A 6172-nucleotide genomic window follows, 5' to 3' on the forward strand; every position below is an offset into this window, starting at 1 on the left:
CATCGTGGCAGAAGTGCAACCCTTTGTCAAATTGCTGCGCATTTTAATGTTTGGCCATCAACAAGTGTCAGGGTGCGAACCGTTCAACGAAACATCATCGATATGGACTTTAGGAGCCAAAGACCTGTTCGTGTACCCTTGATGACTGCACGACACAAAGCTTCACACCTCGCCTTGGTCATCCACTCTTATTATTCCCTCTAGGCTCTCGTACATATTGTATATTACCCGTCTCTCCCTATAGCTTACCCTTGTTTTTCTCGGAATTTTGAACATCTTGCACCACGTTACATTGTCGAACGCTTTTTCAGGTCAACAAATCCTATGATCGTGTCTGAATTTTCCTTTATTCTTGCTTTTTTTAACCGCAACGTTAATGCCTTTCTCGTGCCTTTACCTTTTCTAAAGCCAAATTGATCGTCATCTAGCACATCCTCAATTTTCTTTTCCATTCTTCTGTATATTATTCTTGTCAGCAACTTGGATGCATGAGCTGTTAAGCCGATTTTGCGATAATTCTCGCACTTTTCAGCTCTTGCAGTCTTCGGAATTGAGTGGATAATATTTTTCCGAAAGTCAGATGGTATGTCGCCAGACTCATACATTCTACACACCAAAGTGAATAGCCGGCCGCGGTGGTCTAGCGGTTCTAGGCGCGCAGTCCGGAACCGCGTGACTGCTACGGTCGCAGGTTCGAATCCTGCCTCGGGCATGGATGTGTGTGATGTCCTTAGGTTAGTTAGGTTTAAGTAGTTCTAAGTTCTAGGGGACTGATGACCACAGATGTTAAGTCCCATAGTGCTCAGAGCCATTTTGAACCAAAGTGAATAGTTGTTTTGCTGCTACTTTCCTCAATGGTTTTAGAAATCTGCCTTATTTGACCCTAAGTCCTCCAAAGCTCTTTTAAATTCTGATTCTAATACTGGATCCCCTATCTCTTCTAAATCGACTCCTGTTTTTTCTTGTATCATATCAGACAAATCTTCCCCCTCATAGAGTCTTTCTATATATTCTTTCCACCTATCTGCCTTCTCCTCTGCATTTAACGACGGGATTCCCGTTGCACTCTTTATGCCACCCTATTACAGTCCGGAACCGCGCGACGCTACGGTCGCAGGTTCGAATCCTGCCTTGGGCATGGATGTGTGTGATGTCTTTAGGTTAGTTAGGTCCCATTCTGCTCAGAGCCATTTGAACCAACCCTATTACAACAGATAAATCTTCCCCCTCATAGAGGCTTTCAATGTATTCTTTCCACCTATCTGCTCTCTCCTTAGCATTTAACAGCGCAATTCTCGTTGCACTTTATGCTGTCACCCTTGTTTTCAATGTCACCGAAGGTTGCTTTGACTTTCCTGTAAGCTGAGTCTGTCCTTCCGACAACCATTTCTTTTTCGATTTCTTCACATTTTTCATGCAGCCATTTCGTCTTAGCTTCCCTGCACTTCCTACTTATTTCATTCCTCAACGACTTGTATTTCGGTATTTCTGGGTTTCCCGGTACATTTTTGTACTTCCTTCTTTCATCGATCAACTGAAGTATTTCTTCTGTTACCCATGATTTCTTCGCAGTTAACTTCTTTGTACCTATGTTTTTCTTTCCAACTTCTGTGATGGCGCTTTTTAGAGATGTCCATTCCTCTTTAACTGTACTGCCTACCGAGCTATTTCTTATTGCTGTTCCTACAGCGTTAAAGAACATCGAGTGTATCTCGTCATTCCTTAGCACTTCCTAATCCACTACCTTGCGTATTGATTCTTCCTGACTGTCTTAAACTTCAGCCTAGTCTTCATCACTACTATATTGTGATCTGAGTCTGTATCTGCACCTGGGTATACATTACAATGCAGCATCTGATTTCGGAATCTTTGTCTGTCCGTGATGTAAATATTGGAAATTAGTGCTGAAGTCTTATGGGACCAAACTGCTGAGGTCTTCGGTCCCTAAGCTTAGGCACTATTTAATCTAACTTAAACTAACTTACGCTAGGGACAAAACACACACCCATGCCCGACCGTGACAAGACGCCCCATACCGCGCGGCTACCCAGCTTGGCCGACCTTGATGTAATCTAACTGAAATCTTCCCTTATCACCCGGCCTTTTCCAAGTATATCTCCTCCTCTTGTGATTCATAAACAGAGAATTCGCTATTACTGCCTGAAATTTATAACAGAACTCAATTAGTGTTTATCGTCTCTCATTCCTTGTGCCAAGCCATATTCTCCTGTAACCTTTTCTTCTACTCCTTCTCCTATACTGCATTCCAGTCCCACATGACTATTAGATTTTCATCTCCCTTTACGTACTGTATTACCCTTTAAATATCCTCATACACTTTCTCTATCTTCAGCTTGCAACGTCGTCAAGTGAGGATATGGGCCCCGAAAAGTCTACGCCTTGCATTAGATCACGTTAGAAATTACCCTTAAATGAATATGCGATGCGGTTTCATGCACAAGAGTCAGTGACCCTCTCTTTTTTGATGAAGAATGAATTAACAGCCAACATGTTGATATGCTACAGCAGTTTGCGGAACCGACACTGAGAGACATGCCGCTTGGTGATTTTCCAACAAGACTGTGCACCACCGCATTGGGGATTGCATGGTTGAAATGGCTCTGAGCACTATACGACTTAACTTCTGAGGTCATCAGTCGCCTAGAACTTAGAACTAATGAAACCTAACTAACCTAAGGACATCACACACATCCATGCCCGAGGCAGGATTCGAACCTGTGACCGTAGCGGTCACGCGGTTCCAGACTGAAGCGTCTAGAACCGCACGGCCACAACGGCCGACGGGGATTGCAAGGTGGAGATTTTCTTAATGAAGCGTTTCCTGAGATGGGGACTGGGCGTGATGGAACCACTGCGTGGGTTACAAGAGCACCAGACATAACACCTTTGTATTTGTAAATTTTAGATTGCAGCAGTCAGTCGTCCTTGTTTAAATTTTATTATTTTATTAATTCTGAACCAACAGAACTACATCCACGATACATTAGCTCAGATGCATATACAGTATTATTAACAGCAATTCAGTATATTGGTTGTTTTGCATTTACAAGGAAAATCGATGTTAAGTGATAATGAGGTTAGTACCCTCTATATCCATAGCGGAATGGCCAAATTGCACCAACCATGCATCTGACTGACATTTGGCGCCATCTATGAACTATTTAGTAAATATGATGAACAACGTACTTATTATGTTTTAATAAAGGGAGATATAATACGAAGATAAAAATATTTAAGCCTTATCAACTAATAGATGTCTACAACACCTGTCTTCTTGTGTCTTATAAATTTTAAAAAAAATTTAAAAAGTTTTACTTATCTGACGTAGTTTAGATGTTTTGATAATAATCGGACTCACAGGGAATGAACATGGAAATTTTATTACTTGCCGGCAAATATGAAATAAGTCGGACTACAATGTAAAGGATTTTACTTATTTTTATTTTACGTCACTCTCATGCAAATTTGAAGTAGTTCCCTTGGATTTTATATACGTAGTTCATGTACATGGCGCACGTAACCAACCGACGTGTCCTCCATTCAACCTGCCTTCCGGTTCCGCAAACAGTAGTATTCAATGAACTGTGGGTGAAGCCCGATCAACAGGGACTTACATGCTTTGAGCGAAAATAATAGTGGTATGTAATGTACAAACCATATGAGTTAAACCCTTACTTGTAACTTTTTATGTACTTCTTGTATTCTTAGCATTGAGAATGGCGAGCTTCTAGCTGAAATCTAGATCTGCATAACAAAATTTAAGAAAGGACGACTGATTGCTGTAATCTATAATTTACAAGTCAATGTAACAGTCGCTGGGTGCAACCGCTTTCCAAATGGAAGGTAACCTAACACCTTTATATTTCTTTTTTTTTCTTTTTTTTTTCTTTTTTTTTGGGTCTATGTAAACGATAAGATTTACGCTCCACAAGTACCTGAGCTGGATATATTAAGCTAACGTTACTTTCAGCTGCATTAAACTTTCGCCCCGCCCTCCTACTACCATATTTTTTGGCATAAAGAATTATTTTACCTTTGAAAGTAACATTATACGATACTCTCTGCTTGTGTTTCATTTCCTGACTACATAATGCAAACGACCACTCAGTAACAGGTCATCAATTATGAAACGAAGCTGAGACTTACAACAGTGCATTGTGACGTATCGAACAATGTCTAAATTCCAATAATGTTGGCGACGTACGACGGATTGAAGGTTGTACGCGAATGTAATGCGCCGTCGTATGTTATGCGGACCCCAATTTTGAATACTGCACATGGCAAAAAAAAGTAAGCTTTAGATTCGCATAAATACAGTATTCTTTCATTTGTCACAAACCACAAATATATAGGAGTTATAGTTTTTGCAAAATAAATGTTGATAAAAGTGAAAAGACTGCAGGCCCACCTTTCGTAATAAAATGTGGTTCACTTATTTCGAAAGAGGCGGAGATATTATAGTCTCCGGAATTCGGTCTACGTAACTTTCGAAACGACACTGACAAGAAAGCGGTTCTCTCGACGTTATCATCATCCACACAGTCTTACCGACTTCATAAATTAATTTTCACGTAATTTTTTATTCGGTTGAGCCCATCACGATATACGAGAAACTGGCGCCGTTCTGCCGCAGATGAGACGTTGTATGTAAATATGCAGATCAATTAAAAAGAGATATATTTTCCTAAAAAAAAGGACTGTAATACTTTTCAGTTTCTTCTCGTTGTTTAGCATTTACATGGCGCGTTCTAGTAGTACTTCGGTCTCAAATAAATAAGTATGTTAATCAGCTTTCCGAACTGCGTTCCCACGAATTGAGCAAATCTAGCGCTGCTATTGGAAGCTGAACTGCCAAACACATGGCAAACATTTATTACCCGACCATATAACACCGTATTGCTTAAAAGACGATAATTCCAGTACTTTCAAAAGCAATCACACTTCCGTCCGTAACTGTATGGCCTAGTAATAAAAACCAGGCCAGAAAGTACTTCTAAATAAACAAACACCAACAATAGAAACGCCGTGAAATCAAATGCAAAACGATAACGTGAAATTAAAAGTTGTACTGCATCAAATTTGGACATTTCGATACATCATTGTTAACATCGCTAAACTGTCAGTGTTTTAGATATTTGCGAGTAATACGTCAAAACCGCGTAGATCAGGTGATCATGTGAGTTGTTATACTTCTACACGGCAGGCATCTGCACGAAACACTGCAGCCTAGACCTCACGGAACCATTTTTGTAAACACCACAAACATTGTAATAACAACTAAGATATAGGAAACGGAAATTTACTTTTCTGAGGAAGTATTCCTTCCTATCGCCTATTCTGTGATACGAACTCTCTGATATTGGAAACATTATGAAAGATATCTTCTTTATCGCAGTAAATACATAAAAATGTTATTTGTAAGAAATAAAAATTATTTCATCCCTTGCGGGGATCGAACCCGCGACCTTTGGATTAGAAGTCCAACGCGCTATCCTCTGCGCCAAAGGGACGATAGTGACGCAATCATCTCAGTAAGCTTATGAATCGACATGCCAAGCTTGTATTTCGTAAAGTTTAATTTTCCTCTCCTTCCTTCTGTATACCTATTTCCACGATAAATAGTGCTTACTCCGCATTAGCGTTGCTCCTAAGTGTACCAGTCTGAGAACTGAAACTAAAATGAGACAGAAAATACAGGAATGCTCAATGGCAACGTAAAAAGAGAAAGCGAGTCATTTTCTATACCGGAATTGTGGCAACGTGACGAATTCAAAGAATATTTCATACAATTCTGCTTCTGTTTCAGTGGTGGTAAGAAAGTGGGATATTGCCGTTACTTCAGTAGCATACCGAACTGAAATCTTTCTTTTTACTCGAACAAATGAAGCAAATACGTATCTTTATGCATCAGGATCAGAAATAATCTACGGTTCTATAATTCATATTCCTTGTGTCAAGGTCGAGATAGAAGTTTACAAAACGACAAAGGTAACAGCTTTAATAATAGCTGAAGTATTGGAGCCATCTCTCTTTATCCCTAACAACTGAAGCTTTTTTTGCCCCATGCCATAGTGCGCGCTCTTTTTAATTTGAAAAAACAAAAAAAAGTACGAACTTTATAACTACATCTACGTTCAGTATGTTGTTCAGG

General features: G+C 39.8%; 1 non-coding gene across 1 annotated transcript; it reads right to left on the reverse strand.

Annotated features, from left to right (window-relative positions):
• Positions 1-5458: 5458 nt before the first annotated feature.
• Positions 5459-5531, reverse strand: Trnar-ucu (transfer RNA arginine (anticodon UCU)). The gene has a single exon. It is a non-coding gene; the product is annotated as a tRNA-Arg (tRNA).
• Between the last annotated feature and the right edge of the window lie 641 nt (positions 5532-6172).

The sequence above is a fragment of the Schistocerca serialis genome, chromosome 12 (genome assembly GCF_023864345.2).
Source record: "Schistocerca serialis cubense isolate TAMUIC-IGC-003099 chromosome 12, iqSchSeri2.2, whole genome shotgun sequence".
Classification (NCBI taxonomy): domain Eukaryota; kingdom Metazoa; phylum Arthropoda; class Insecta; order Orthoptera; family Acrididae; genus Schistocerca; species Schistocerca serialis.